Genomic DNA, 15,856 nt, shown 5'->3' on the forward strand with positions numbered 1-15,856 from the left:
CATAAGCACGAAAGGTTTCAAATAAACACGAAACCGACGCCGTGAAAAGCCAGAAACAACAACACGGAGGGACAATAACAAACACGTTAGCCTTTAGCTTCTCCTCTTATCGGCTAAATGTCCGTTAGGTTCCGCTAGTCGGTACAGCACCATTTAGCAACAAGCTAGAAGCTAACAAACAGGCAAACTAACGGAAAGCTGTGTCATTTTCGTACTCAGAAAAACCGACAAGCGCATTCAGACTTACTTTGTTTACTGGTGCTGGTCAGACAGGTGACATGTTCCAGCACCGCTCCAGGTGAGTCCATGACGTTGACCCCGCCGGTCGTTTCCGAGGGCAGCCTTCTGCACATGCGCAGTGGTGGATGCGCAGTGGTGGACATTGGTTTTCTCGGCATACTTTCATAAGCATGCGTCAAAGTGACTTACAAATAAAAGTGGCTTGTAAACCTGTCCCGTGGACGCGTTATGGACAATGTTGAGTCCTCCTAAAAGTAAAAACAATGATGTCTAACAGTGCAGTACGTTTGCAGTGGAGAACGTCACCCAGGCATTCACATATTTACACTGGTTTGTCTCTTTAGTTTCTTGGATCACTGTGTCAACTTCTTTGAGACTGGAAGATGGTGCATCTGGAATGTCATGAGACAGAATGTCAGTGTGTCTAAGCCTTTGGAACTGACTTCTACCTGTTTGCATCAAACTACCTTCCCATTAACTCAGATTAGCGTCAAATTAACATTGGAATAAAATCAGACTAAAGTCATATTGACATCAAATTACCAAAAGACCAACATCAGCATTACTTCAGATTAGCATCTAAATAACATCAGATTAACATCAGACTAACATCAGGTTAACTTCAGACTAATGTCAGATTAATATCAAACTAACACCAGATTAAAATCAGATTAAAATCGAATTGATATCAGACTAACATTGGAATAAAATTAGATTCAATTCAGACTAACATCAGATTAACATCAGCGTAACTTCAGATTTTGTGGTTGTTCCATCACAAAACAAACAAAAAATCTCCTGTTGAAATCATTATAATCTGCTTGCAGTAAACAACATGTTAAAAATGTCTACATTTCTTTATTGCTGGTTTATTGCATCAGACGACTCGTGTGTCCGCCACACATGCCCAGTGGGAGGAGAGTTACCTATTCTGGCATTCTAAACAAACAAGAAGCAAAACTGTGTTGTAAAATGTACCACATTTTTTTATAAACTTGTTGTCAAAAGCATATAAAGTGGCCTTTGTTGATAGTTGGTCATAGCATTCCTCTAATTATGATACATAATAATAATAATTCTTTTGCAACTGCAATTTAACTGCAGAAATGCAAAGTTTGTAACACCTACCGGATCTGAAACTAATTCTAAGATTTGAAAACAAGAATATGTGTTTAAATCTTTTTGAAAACTACTTTCCCTCCTGCCAAGGCTGTGATGAAGAAAAAAAAAAGGTATTTCAGTGCAGTTCCTCCGATAATATTCAACACTAGGTAAACCATAATAACACACTGGAACAGCCACTGAAGCTCAATTAAACAATCAGAGAACAATTTCACAGTAGAGCAGACAACAGGTAATTAGCTGACTTTCCAGGGTGAGGCTGAAGCAAGCAGTCGTATTTTGTTTTAGTTTATTCTAACATACAGGACACAGACACGGGACAGCAGTGTGAGACGGCAGAAAAGTAACATCTGCATTTGTTTTGTCCCTTGTATGATGCAGACAAACTCTTATTTTCATTCTGGAAATTGTGTTTTTAAAGTATTATAGTCAAGGACTAGACGGTACTGGTCGCAACATGAGCTAGAACCAACAAATTCCACACTGTGATCACAGTATTAAATGGTTTGATATTACATCCCAGCCCATGAGGAAGCTTCAGCGGGAATGAAAACAGACATATGTCGGGCAGAGGTGTCCTGGATGCCTGTAGGCTGCAGCACAGATGTCCTCCTGTTCACACAAAGCACGGCCAATATGGATCACATCCTCTCGCTCTCACTTCAGACCTAAACATCCCAAACTTTAAGGACATTCTCTTGTTACCCAAAAGCAAAAAAAAAAAAAACATAACACAGGTTTTCAAAGGGTTTATGATAGTAAAACATTCATAAACACGACTTTGCATGTGAATGTCACGTTTATCTCACTCTGCAGCACATTTTATTTACATATCTAAGCAGGTGGAAGATATTTTTAAACCTGTAAATTATTAATTGGGTTTGTAATTTACAGGTTTATATGTCAACTGACGGTGGACATTAAATAAATGAAATTATACTTTTGAACAACTTAGAACTCTGCTGTTTACAGGACTTTAAAACCCTCATTCACTGCATATTTTATTGTTAGCATTTGACATTTTATGGTGCATTTTTCACTTTAGTAAATTTTTTAATCATAGCATATTTTGCACTTTATTGTGCATTTTTTAAATATTTTCATCTTTTGTTATTTATTTGTGTTTGTGGTGGTGGTCACTCTCCTCTTTCTGCTTGGTACTGTACCATCAGAATTTCCCCTTGGAAATCAATATCGTATTTCTATTGTATTCAAAATATGTTATCTGACTGAGAATTTTGTGCATTTTAATGGGATCATGAGTCCTTTTTTTATGTATTTGATGTTGCTTAAAATGAGAGAACAGCTGAATTTCTGCTGAAGAAAATGGTGCACAACAAAAATTAATCAACCTGGACTCCAGTTGGGTCCTTTTCCTCTTACTGTCTGCACACATACTTGCACAAGGCAGTGTGTAATCTCACACTAGATTACATTACAGAGAGAAAAACCCAAGCTCAGCTCCCGTCTCCTCGGCTCCCTCGCTCTCTCTCTCCTCTCGCGGCTCTTTGAATAATTAGTGATGTGTGTCAATATTGTGGCCCATAGTAACCATATGGTGGGTGCAGGCAGACAGGCCATTGTTGGGAGCTGTGAAATATTGTGTATCCCTGCGAGGGCTGGAGCCAGCAGAGGCAGGAAGTGTTGTCGGGACTGACAGGGACATTGTGCGCTTGAATGGGCGAGTCCTCGGTGGCAGGGAGCACCGCGGACCCAGACAGAAAGTCTTGACCCTGGCGAGAAAGGCTGATTAGGCATGGTGCTGCAGGCCTCTCCTTCATCTACCCCCACCTCCACCGCCGCCTCCCCTCTCCTCCACACACACACCCCCCACTGGAAGCCGTTAGGGCCCAGGCTGAATACAACAAGGCCACTTAACTCAGCGACGCCTTTTCACTGCACACATAAAAACACTCATATATTCATGTCAGGGGTGGAGAGGAGAAGGACGGGCCTGCACAGTCGGTGTGTGAACTCGGGAACGATGAGAGTGTGCGCGCCCGTGATTTGTGGGAATGACAGTGAGAGTTTGAAGCCAACAACTAATGTTCCTTTAGTGGAGCGGAATAGAAAACGATGAAACTGTTTTTGTGCGTTTTCTTTCCCGACATCGCTTCCCGCCATACATCAAAACTAAATAATCTAATCAGCGTGTTGAGTAGACAACAGATTGGAAATGATGCTAAGCTTTTGTTTTACATTCCGCGTATCGCCACAGCGTAATCAGACAAACACATTAGTTCAGATGTAATAGAAGGAGGCCAACATTATCCTGTCACATTAACAAGCTGTGGAGTGCAGGGAAGCTAAGCAGCTAGTGCATCCTGACACTACGCAAAGCCTTAAAACACCATATAACAGCCCAGCAAATATCCCACTCTTAGCTCTGCAAACATTTAAATCCAGGAAATCCTTCAAAACGTCGAGGACAGACATTTAATTGGGACACTGCAAACATCTGAGCGTTACGGCAAACATTTCATTTGTTAATTAACCGTTTAAGTCATTAAATATTTAAATTTTATGTTGCACAGAAAGAAAAAAAAAAAAAGTTCTCGCAAGATTAAATCAATGTAGAATGTAGGAAAATGTGATGCATTTTAAATGAGCGCAGGCCGTAAAAACAAACATGATCCAGCAATTTTTGGGGCGTTTCAACCTATGTTGTTCCCGCAAAATGGGTTTTTTTTTAAGAATCAGCTTTTCTCAGTTGCGAATGATGAAGTTATAACCGTCGTCTGAGTCCTCTCCTCCTCTCCGCCGATCAAACACCCCTCCATCCACGTCCTCCTTCTCCTCCTCATCCCTCCATCCTTCTCCTCTTTCATCCCATCCTCCTTTCCCCTCTCTGCCAATTATCTCTCCGTCAGTCTGTCACACTTTGTAGTCTAATAAAGGCGTCCTAAATTGCTGCCCATCCCGCCTTTATCCCCCTGATAAAGCACAACAATTAAGGCTCATGTCTCTTTGCTCTGGGCCTTTGATGGCGCACAAAGCTGCAGCCAGAAAGAGGGAGAGCCGGTGGAGCTGCACTCACGCTAGCAGACGTCTCTCTCTCTCTGAGTCTGTACATGCAAACATAACACAGGTATGAGCACGTAAACACAGGAAACAGATCCGATTGTTTTACACTCAACTTGTCAAAGTCATCAAAGATTTTTGAACCAGTGACTCTTGACTTCAGATGGACTTTAACCCTTTAACTTACCTGATATCCTCCCTATGGCCCATTAAAATGAAGGAATCTTGAGTGGGCCTCTTTCTACCGAGACTGAGATGAGACTAAGATGCACCTGAGAAAAGGATCAGGGCATTGTTGTTTAACTAGTAACATGTCAAAGAAAGTTTGGTAACTGGGAAAACGTGTTTTACCTCCACATCGGTTAAATAATCGTCCTGAAAAGAAACGAATGATTCAAGATTCAAAGGTTTTATTTGTCACATGCTCATACAGTATGTGCAGTGAAATGCCAAGTGACTGTTTTCCAAGCTGTGGAAGGCAAAATCTTCAGAAAACAATAAGAAATTAGAGAAAAAAAAGTCACAATGTCATAATAATGAGGTGGAGATCCTAAACTAAAGGCAGTGTACGCTGTGCAAGAATGTATGTGGTCATAAGATAAGCTGATCACAGATCCGGTGACCAGTTGGGGTTTTTTTGTTTGTTTTGTTTTTTTTTTTTTTGCAAAGATCAGGACACGCAGAATGTGACAAGAAGCTGGAGACTGCAACAGGAGAGAGTCAGATGCAATGCTTGTTCATGCAGGCTGATAAGAGAGATTCATGTGTTGGAGACTGGAAGCTAAATTTATGAAAATACACAACTTCTACGCCTCAGTTGCTCCAGAGACCAGCTCGTTTTGGGTTTTTTTGTATTCTCTGAGTGGTTTACTATAAACCTACAAGTGGACTAAGGATTGGTGACTCTGCTCACTTTCTTCTCAGGATATCTTTGTTTTAGTTGTGGCGGTCAGAAAATACTCCACGACACTCCTGAGGATTGATCTGTTGTCAGAAAATTCACAGGTTTGACAACAGCCGGAGCAAAAAACCAGCAGCAGCCTGAAAGTGTTTTTTAAGTCAAAGATTTTTCCGTTTTTCTTCCCATAGACAAAGTATTCAAACATCTGACCTCTACAAAAACACAATGTAAGAACCTGCTTTGATTACACGTGAACTATAGTTATACCAATAAACTCGTCAGTTGGAGCAGATTACAGATAGTATCATAAATGTGAACCCTGTGGTAAAGAAAGGTCACAGCATCACCAGCGTTATTAAGATCCATCCTTGTGGATGTTGTTGCACGTCCACGATTTATTCTAAATCCAATGGATGCAACAAATCTTAAATTCTTAAAAAACAGAATGTCAAACTCTGGGCTGACATTTTACATAAGATCTGCCAAAAGTATTAAACATGCCAATTCTGAGAAAAGAAATAAAAAACTGATCAGTATTACATTAAGTGAAGTCACTGTTGTTTATGCAGCACATTTAAACCACAGCCATCGAGCCAAAGTGGCGAGGAATAGTTTAAAATTACAGATAAGGCTCCACATTACAGGTAAAAGTGTCAGAACATGTCGTTACAATATTGATCCAGCTAATAAATTACTGGATTTTTTACATTTTCAGGACATTACTGGATGCTAGAATCCGACCAGATAATTTAAATGGATCAACTTCAGAAACCTTGAGTCTCTTCTGAACTTGGTTTTTATACCCTGATATACTTCACAAAACAAATTTTTATAGAGAAATATGTTTCATAAAGAAGAATCTGTTGTAGATGATCCTGCTCTCTTCTATAAAGTATGTAAATTATTTATGTGGTTTCTACAAAGAATGGCAGTTTGACCCGGTCACTCTTGTAAAAAACTAACAAACAAACAAACAGCATATATCTAATAAAAAGGTTTCCTGGTTAAATTAAGGTCTCATCGACTCTCCTGACTTGTCACTGGAAGCATCAATAATGATGTGAGCTAATGTAGCGTAACAACATAAAACATACAAATGATTTGGGTTATTATGCTCCCAGCTATCTGAGGCAGTAAGAAAGACTCTATTTTCTTCTAAGGGAAGAACTAAAGTTTGTGTTTTTGAGGAAAAGAGAAAATTGTTTGGAAATGATTGATCATGTCTTGAAAGAGAAAAATGTGGTAAACAATCATCTTTACTAGGAGTATTTCAAATTTGGTTGATGAGAATTAAAGCATAGATAATTACCGAGTAAATGCTGTAACATTTAAAACAAAAAAAAAAGAGAACATTTAAAAAACACAGCGTGATACCTGCGACAGTGTTCAACATGCTTCCTTTCTGTTTATTGAGGCTTTTTTTTCCCTATATGCCATGACACCGGGGGGTAAGCTGTAAATTTGAAAAGTCAGTGGAAGTAAATGGAAACGTGTGAAGGAAAGCAGAAGACACAACGTTGTTAAAATCCATCTTCAGTCTGTGGAAGATTCGGATACACGGGAGTCGCTCTGTCGCTGACAGCTGAAATCAAATCTGCACCCTGTTATTATACCGCATCTTTTCACCAGAGATGGATCTGACGAGAAGTGAACACAAACTTTTCTCCTCTGAGACACACAAAATGATGCAAGACAAAACATTATTCCTCTGAATTGCTCAAATGTTGGATTGGAATAAAAAGTCAGTTTAAATTACCTTGTTTTGTGCCCATTCTGCTGCTGCCTGCAGCTTTAAAATATTACAACACAGTTCAGTGAAGTTAAAGGATTCTGCTTTTGTCTGCATATGCACTGTCTGTATACAAGGAAATAGCATTTTTGAGGCTTAAAAGGAAACATTTTTGGTTTTGTTAGTGATAATTGTAGGATTCATCCATCCATCCATCATCTACACACCACTTAACCCTCACTAGGGTCACGGGGGGGCTGGAGTCTATCCCAGCTGACTTAAGGTGAAGACAGGGGACAAACTCACAATCTCATGTATTTCCAATTTGTATATTTACAGTAAAATAAAAGTTACTATAGTGTCCACAACTTTCTTTCAAAATTAAATATGTCAGTAATAGCACAGCATGTGACTAAAGACTGACAAGTTAAGCATTTGCACAGTATTCAAAAAAATGAATACAACTTCTTTAACCAGTAATTTGTCTGACAATTTAGATTCAGCATTGATTAACACGTGGTTATCAAAAAAAGTAGCTGCAAACGCATTTGTTGTTGAGGTCTGAGGCCTTTTTTATCATGTAAATCAGACTTTAAGTCAATAACAGCTCGTTTAAATTACAGCGTGCAGACAAAACTATGGAAACCTTTCTCAGAGGAGAACATTTACCTTCACAGAACAGCTTCCACTGCAGCCACAAATTAAGGTTATGGATTATAATGGCTAAATTACTGTTTGGTATTAGTGAAACTAAAGTGGAGATGTGGTCCTGGAGACACCTACTGAACTATCAGAAAACTGTCTATGGTCAGATGTTGTCAACACAATAGTACAATTTACAGTTAGCAAAATTTTACAGGCATGTAGCTGAGGTCAGAATGAATTCTGAGGTTGAAGATGGTTGTGGTATGAATAGAGGAAACTCATATCATCATGTAGTATTGACTTCTGAGTTTCACGGGTTGGAACATGAGCATGTTGATGGGTGTCATGGCTGATAGACAGTTTGTGGTTGTTCAAGTTATAATGTGAAGGTGGAAAATTCTGTTATTTGTTATTTCAGTGCTTCAGTCACTTCTCCAACACAAACATGGATCATATCAGGTTTATTGTCAATGAGCAGCATTTGTGAGCATTAAAAGACCCCATGTGGCAAAAATCCATTTTTATTGTGTTTTGAGGTTGTTATAAACTTGGAGGAGTAAAATAAAAGCTGTAAAGATATGAAGACGTTTACTTCTGCCATTCCTCAGCAACCCCACAGCGAGTTCAAATTCAACTCAGGTTCTATGTAACACCTGATTACCCAATATTTGTCCAACTCAAACAGACACAGAGGGTGTTTTCTTCCTGAAGGGGGAACAGCAGCAGCTCATAGAGTCACAATGAAATAAACTATCATTGCAGTATTTGGAGCTGAAAAACTGACCGACACACCGTGGGAACATGGGAGACTTTGATTAATTGGCTGAAATGGGGCACATTGTAGGAATTTTAATATAAACTAGAGTATACAAATACAGGAGATGTAAGAGAAATGAGATGCAAAGTGACCAGACTGTCCCACTGAGTGCACCGGTCAAAAAAGACTGCAGTAAAAAATCCTTAAATGGAGACACAAGCTGACAGTAAGAGAGGTTGACTAATCTTCACTACACACCTTGTCATACTCATGTACATTTGAGTAGCACTGATTCGTCAGTGAGATGTCTCATCTGTCACTTGGCAAATACAAGATGGAGGGATATAAACAACACTGTCAGAATCTAGAGTTTCTAAGCATGCAAAGACTTGTTTAAGTAACGCTCAGGAGGACACACACAGTTATATACTGTCAATATTTAACAGTGAAACAGACGACAGCATGTAATGGCTGCATCCAAATCAAACTGTTTCTGTTGACTGTAAACAAGTGTGTGTAGAAGTGCAGTAGGTGCTGGAATAAGTACTGAATTAAAGTCATATGTTGCTTTATATGCATAAAAAGGGGGGTTTGTGTACAATGTATGCATGCATCTGTGCGCAGTGAGCACAGTCTGTCTTTATTTACATCATGACAGATGATGAGTAATATAGGTTATTGTATCTGTATATAAACTGTAGATTCAGTGGATGTACTGATGTTAAACTGTTGCCATTCAGAGATTGTTTCCTTACTTAACTGTCCATCAGAGCGGTATAAGAAGCAAAACCTCTTTTTTTCTCCCCATATAATCAGTGACAAATTTGTGTTTCCTGGAAGACGTCCAGCCTCTTAACGTACTTTTCTGTTGTTGCGATCACTGTGCAGAGGTTGTGCAGCGTCTCTCCCTCCAGCAGCACCAGTTCAGCAGCGTAGTTACCTGGGAGGCCGGGCCTCGGGAGTGAGTAATGCTGCTGAAACAAAAAGCCCTGACAGCAGAAGTGTGGAGAGAGTGATGAGAGCCCCTGCTGGTGTGTGAGCTCGCCTGGCCTCAGAGTCTCCTCTCTGGCTTTCCCTTTCAGACCACTGCCCCTGAGGGCTCGGAGCCCCGGAGACACCAGAGCCCTGCTTCAGCAGTGGTCAGCTCGCATGCAAATGTTGTAGCCGTGATGTACTCGATTCCAAAACACGCTCCTGATTCACGACGAAAAAACTGACATGGCCTAATCTGCTATGAGAAAAACAGGCTTTTATCAGTAGTGAAGCTTAACTATCTTTGTTTAAATAAAGTTTTAAGGTATTTCATTACATTTTTAAAGGTAAAATATTTTAATTGTTTGTCCAAAATGATATTTCACAGCTGCAGCTCCAGTTACAAAGCAGGACTAAAGGAATAAACATACAGAACAGTCATGATTATCTTCAAAAAGGACCCACTGTTATGAATTTAACATATAAAATACTTAAAATTGGCTCCGCTTTGACCAGAAACAGGCTCCTTAAATATAAAACAATATAACAGTCTGAATGGGTCATTCTGCATAACAAGTATTTTGATACAAGGACATTTTGTTTGTGATACTTTTGTTAAATTTTGGCACCTGATTTGTGTGTTAATGAAATAAATACAGAGATAAACACTGTACACTGTTGAGATTTTTCTAACAGTGCAGTCATTTTTTGTGAAAACTACCTTCAAAACATGTCACAAAACAGATTTAACTGCAAGTAGAGTCTGTTTTTAATTGATGCCCGAGTTTGAAAGTGCATGAATAGGCTCACCCAGTGCACAGTTTAATGAGTCAATGTGGCATCTGAGGTATTTCCAGGATTATAACAGAAATGAGTATGAAAAAAAACTCCAAAAGCAACTTTGTTTAGCGTTTTCATGCTTCACACGGGAGACCCGGCCTTCAACCCTGCGTCTGTTGGACGCTATGGCTACGAGGTGAGGTGACACAACACCCCCAACTCCTCCTGGCTTCCCCGTCTTTGCCAGCCTCTCGTGGTTGCCAAGGTAAACGTCATGGCGACCATGGGACCGGCCGCAGGGCTCGGAGGGGACGTCCGGCTGTGATGGGGCGCGTGACATGATACTCAACAATCAGACGCCATGACAACCTGGCAGCAATGCTGTTGATTCAGCAGCCCGAGCAAAACTGTATGAGGAGCCGGAGAGAGAAGGACAATAAACCTGTTGCTGAGCCGAGGAAACACAGTTTGGTGTTGTGGGATCAAAGGACTCGTACTGGATGCAGGCTGTGTTTCAGCAGCAGCAGAGGAGGAATTTACAGGGTGGAGAATATCATGCAAAGTATCTTAGTTTTCTTTTTTTTTTAATGTCTTTTTAATAATTATTATTATTAAGTGTCTCTGCAACATTCAGACTTGATAATATAACACGGAGACACCTGTCCTGGAGTCGGAAATAAAATTCACTGTTAAAAAATAAATAAATCTGCACAGGATGATCGAACAGAGAAACCAAAACTTGCAAAATCTCTATTAAAAGCTCACCCTGACTCTTATGCACAGTAAAAAAAAAACTTTCCACCTGATGATAAGAAGTCTTTTCTAGAATTTCTATGTTTGTTTTTATCTAAAAATAGCTTTGACCCCATGAAACCACACTTTGGCACAAACCAGCAGCCTCACTTCAAACCACTTGGATATAATCTGACTACTATGTAAACAGAGAGCTACGTGACAAGTGTTACTGCCGTTTTTTGTGTTGACTTTAGAGGTGGTGGTTCATTCAATATAAATCAAAGAAGGAGCACCAATATGATCATTGGTGCTTCTGACTTAAACATATCTGCTGATGATATTTTGTTAAAGCTGGTTAATCACTGTCATGATTTTTGGGTTTTAAACTAAAACAATCTTTATCCAGATTCTGTTCACTTCATTTGCAAAACACAAGAGGAATCATTGTCAGATCGCTCATTTCCATATATATAATATATAAAATGCGATACCCCGTGTCACTGCATATGTTTTGCTGCAAATGTAGCGTCGTATCGGATTTTACATCAAATTAAAAAATCAATTTTTTTTTTGAAATGACTCACTGAAATCTGGAGCTATCAGAATGATCTGACTCGCCATCTGCTGCACAATAACTGTTTTAAGGCTAGGCAACTTTATTTGTACCTTTCGAACACTGAGGCCATTTATTGTGCTTGAGGCTGAAATAAAGACATTTAATAAGTTGTACGATAATACAACAAAGGATAAAAATATGCAGGAGAAGAGTTGAGCTCTAAAGTGGCTCCGGTTTAGGGCTGTGCTGAGGTTTTGTTCTTCAAGCTGATCAGACATGTTTTGGCCCAATTTTGTGATTTATCGACCTGCGTCACCATTAAAATATCTTCTGTAAGTAACTGGAGGCCAGTGTAATGAACACTTTATGTACAGAAGTCTGAAAACTGCTAAAGCTGTTTATTTCTTTGCTCAACTATATTGTAAACGGCCTCTTCCTTCCTGTATTTCCAAGTTTAAATAAATTGAATGACTGAACAATAGTGTGTTGAGGCAAAGCGGAAACACAGAATAGTTGCTGTAGTCTGTGCTGCAAGGGATGAAGGCATGAAGGACTTTCTCGTGAAACCTTCCAAATTGTTTGATGAAATATACATTTAGTAACAACCTTGTTGTGGCTGCTGAAGCTCAGAAAAGAGCCAAAACGTGTCTTTTATTCAATTCCTTCATTCAAGAGTAAACACGGAAAACTTTCTAACAAGATAAGCTGCAGGCCGTGATGAGGTGAAAGTACAGCAGGAGAAACACACAATGATGGAGCTGCACAGCAGTCAACCAGGCCTGCACTGCCACCATGTGGTCACAGTGGAACATAGGAAACGTTCAGAATAGCTTTACACTTCATTCCATAATCTGGATGTATTCTTTGCTGTTGGTAACGAGCAAGTTTACACTCCTATAAACAGTCAATAAGAGCAGATGGATGTTGACTGATGGTGGATAATGTCAGGTCATGGGGAGATTCTGCTTCAGGGTTTGTTGTATCCAGTCATCGGCTTAATTCTCAGTTAAATATTGAGTTTACTTCCAACACTCAGCGTCACTTTCTCGTTTGGACATAGGCAACATTTTGACTGTTCATTAAGATCAAGAAAGGAAAAGAGAAAATAAATTATAAGAGACTTAATTCTTCCCAGATGCAAAAGAAGCTGAGTAAGATAATAAAAGAAATTGTTTCAAATAAATAAAACAAGAAACTTGAGAACTTCATCCATCCATTATCTATACACCACTTAATGCTCACTAGGGTCATGGGGGGCTGGAGTCTATCCCAGCTGACTCAGGGTGAAGGCAGGGGACACCTGGACAGGTCACCAGTCTATCACAGGGCTACACTTAGAGACAGACAACCAAGCACACTCACATTCACACCTACAGACAATTTAGAATCCCCAATTAACCTCAACATGTCTTTGGACTGTGTGGGAGGAAGAAGCCGGAGAACCTGGAGAGAACCCACGCTGCACGGGGAGAACATGCAAATTCCACGCAGAAAGATCCCGGGTGTCCTCACTGGGACATGAACCAGCGACCTTCTAGCTGCGAGGCAACGATGCTAACCACTGAGCCACCTTGCAGCCCCAGCTTTAAGAACTTAAATTCTAAAACACATACATTGTAGTGCCACATGATGTCATACTGCATGCATGAATTACTTACAATATGTGTGTTACAGTTTTTTCTCTTTACAGATCTTCCAGTGCAACAACATAATCTCTATAACATTTTGAGCGCAATAACAAAAATGTAGAAATGTTGGTCTTTATAAACTTAGATACAATTCTGGAGAACCCAGAGAGAACCCACATTGCATGGGGGGAACATGCAAACAGAAAGACCCCGGGTGTCCTCACCGGGACGCGAACTGGCGACCATCTTGCTGCGAGGCAATGATGCTAACCACCGAGCCACCTCGCAGCCCATCAGTGAGACAACATAATTCAATATCAACCCAAAATTAAGACAAGAAAAGTTTTGAAAAAGAATCAAAAGTTGTCACAGACTCTGGCGCCCCTATAGCTTATCTAGTTGAGCAGGTGACCCATGTTCAGGGCCTATAGCTCCCCAACGCAGCGGCCATGGGTTCGACTCCCACTCACGACCATTTGCTGCAGGTCTCTCCCCATTCTTCTCCCCCTGAAATTAACAAAAAGAAAATGTTCCTATAACACTGCTATAACAAAATGTACATGTGATTCACCAGTTTGAGTTTCAGTGACTTCTTAAAGGGATATCTATGTTTAATCTAGTACTGGTGGGGAGCATGTTCCAAACTGAGACCCCTCTATAAGGAACAGTTCTCTTCATAAAGTTTGGTTGTGGACTTGGTGCCACCAGGAGACCACTTGACGTGTCACATACCCATGACAAAAACCAGTGTATACTAGTTTATCACCAAACAACTGAAGTGTGTTTTGTCAACCCACAGTCTTCTAACCATAAAATAATACTGAAAAGGGGGAGAAAAAAAAAAGAGTAGCTGCAGGGGAACTTTCTGTCAGTACATTAATCAATAATCAACTAACTTTAACTGTTCTATGTGCAAAGGCAGATTTTGCAAAATAACCAGTGGAACATAAACATATGCTGCCTAGTTCAGTTGAACTCACTGTATTACATGAACTGCCTGTTTTTTCTCAGCTCGCCTTTGCCTTGAGCTCCATGTGACTGAATAATGACGTTAACTGAGCAGAAGGACGCATGAAAATACTGAAGGCTGCTGATTCACTGCTCACGTGAAGCTCTGTTTTCACTAATGTTGCTGATCTGAGGGTTTATAACACACTCATCGTCTGTCTGTGCAGCAGCTTCCTCTTCTGCTCGTCTTTGACTGTCTGGTTCAGGACTGCTGAGAGGATCATCGGTGCCCCCCTGTCCTCCCTCCAGGACCTGTACTCCTCCAGAGTGAGGAAAAGGGGCAGGAAAAATCCTCTCGACCCCCTTCCACCCAGGTCATCACCTCTTTGACCTGCTGCCCTCCAGGTCTCGAAGCACCGGAGCAGCTTCCTCCCTCAGGACATGTCCCTCATGAACAGTCACTAAATCACTAAAGCCTCCTGTTGCACCACCTCTGTGTTATATCTATACATGTGCAATATTGTTATTTAAACTGTTTTCTAACTTATTACTTGGTTTAGACAAGTTTATGTCTCTTTTCACAGTACTTTTATACTTTTCTTTTACATATAATATTTTATTTAGAATTTCTTAGATCTAGATGTCTATATTTATTGCCTGTCTTGTTATTGTTGTGTACCACAGCTTCATTCACCACACCACTTGGCAATGATAGCGATTATTCAGAGCCCAGCATTTCACTCTCAGCACCATCTTGTGGTCAAATCAAGAAAAAAAAAAGACTAATTGAGTCAACAGCTGAACTCAGGTAGAAAGAAAACACCTTAAATGTACTGCAGCCTTTGAATACAGCTGCTGGACTTGGATCGTCTCCTATTAAAGCACACATGAGAGACTGCTCCAGAAAATCTGACATCCACATCTGCTTTTGTTTTGAAATTTTCAGCAACATCACCGGTGGCACAACAAATACCCCAGAATTTAGCTTAGAACTTTTCAAACCAGCATTGTTTTTAGATTTTTACCTGACAAAGATGGAAAAACTTGATGTGAACAGACATAAATAACTTTGTTCAACTTCCGAGCTGGTTTGTGTTGCCCAAGTAAATATAAATCTATCTATAAGAACAAAAAATGTGTTAGAAATAAGACAAAAAAAAAGGAGCCAAGTGAGAGTTGTGTTTCATGATTTATTCTTAAGGTAAACATTTTATTCAAAAATAAATTACCAGAGATATCTTTAAAAGGCAGACAGACATTGTCTCCGACCCACTCGTCACAATCCAAACATTGTCCTATCAGAATCCAGATATTCACACCGCGTGTTTCTGTTAAACGTTCGCTCTCGTGAAGAAGAGGAAGAAACTAATGTAAACCTACAGCAGCGACTTATCATTCTTTAACAAACCACAGACTGGTAAGTTGATCAAGAAGAAGAGGAGGAAAAGAAAAGAAAAGAAAAGAAAACAACAGCCATTGTCAACTGATTCACTATAAAATGTATACAAAGTTTATTTAAATATTTAATCCAACATACATGCCCGATCTGTAATATATGAACACAGATAAAGAGAGACTGTACAGTACGAGACTGGCGCTTGAGGTGACAAATCGAGTGGATGGAATCAATGCAGAAGAGCTCAGACAGATGTGATGCAGCCGTTAGTGTGGCGACAGGAGTCGTCGTCGTCGTCGGTCGCTGAGCCGCTTCTGGGAGGTCGAGCTCTGATGGAGGAACAGTCAGCAGCCTTAAGAGAGAGGGCGGCAACAAGGCAGTAGGTTGAGTTATTACATGTCAGGTAAAGGGATTCTGGGAGCCTCT

The sequence above is a fragment of the Stegastes partitus genome, unplaced genomic scaffold (assembly GCF_000690725.1).
Source record: "Stegastes partitus isolate 25-593 unplaced genomic scaffold, Stegastes_partitus-1.0.2 Scaffold1471, whole genome shotgun sequence".
Taxonomy (NCBI): domain Eukaryota; kingdom Metazoa; phylum Chordata; class Actinopteri; family Pomacentridae; genus Stegastes; species Stegastes partitus.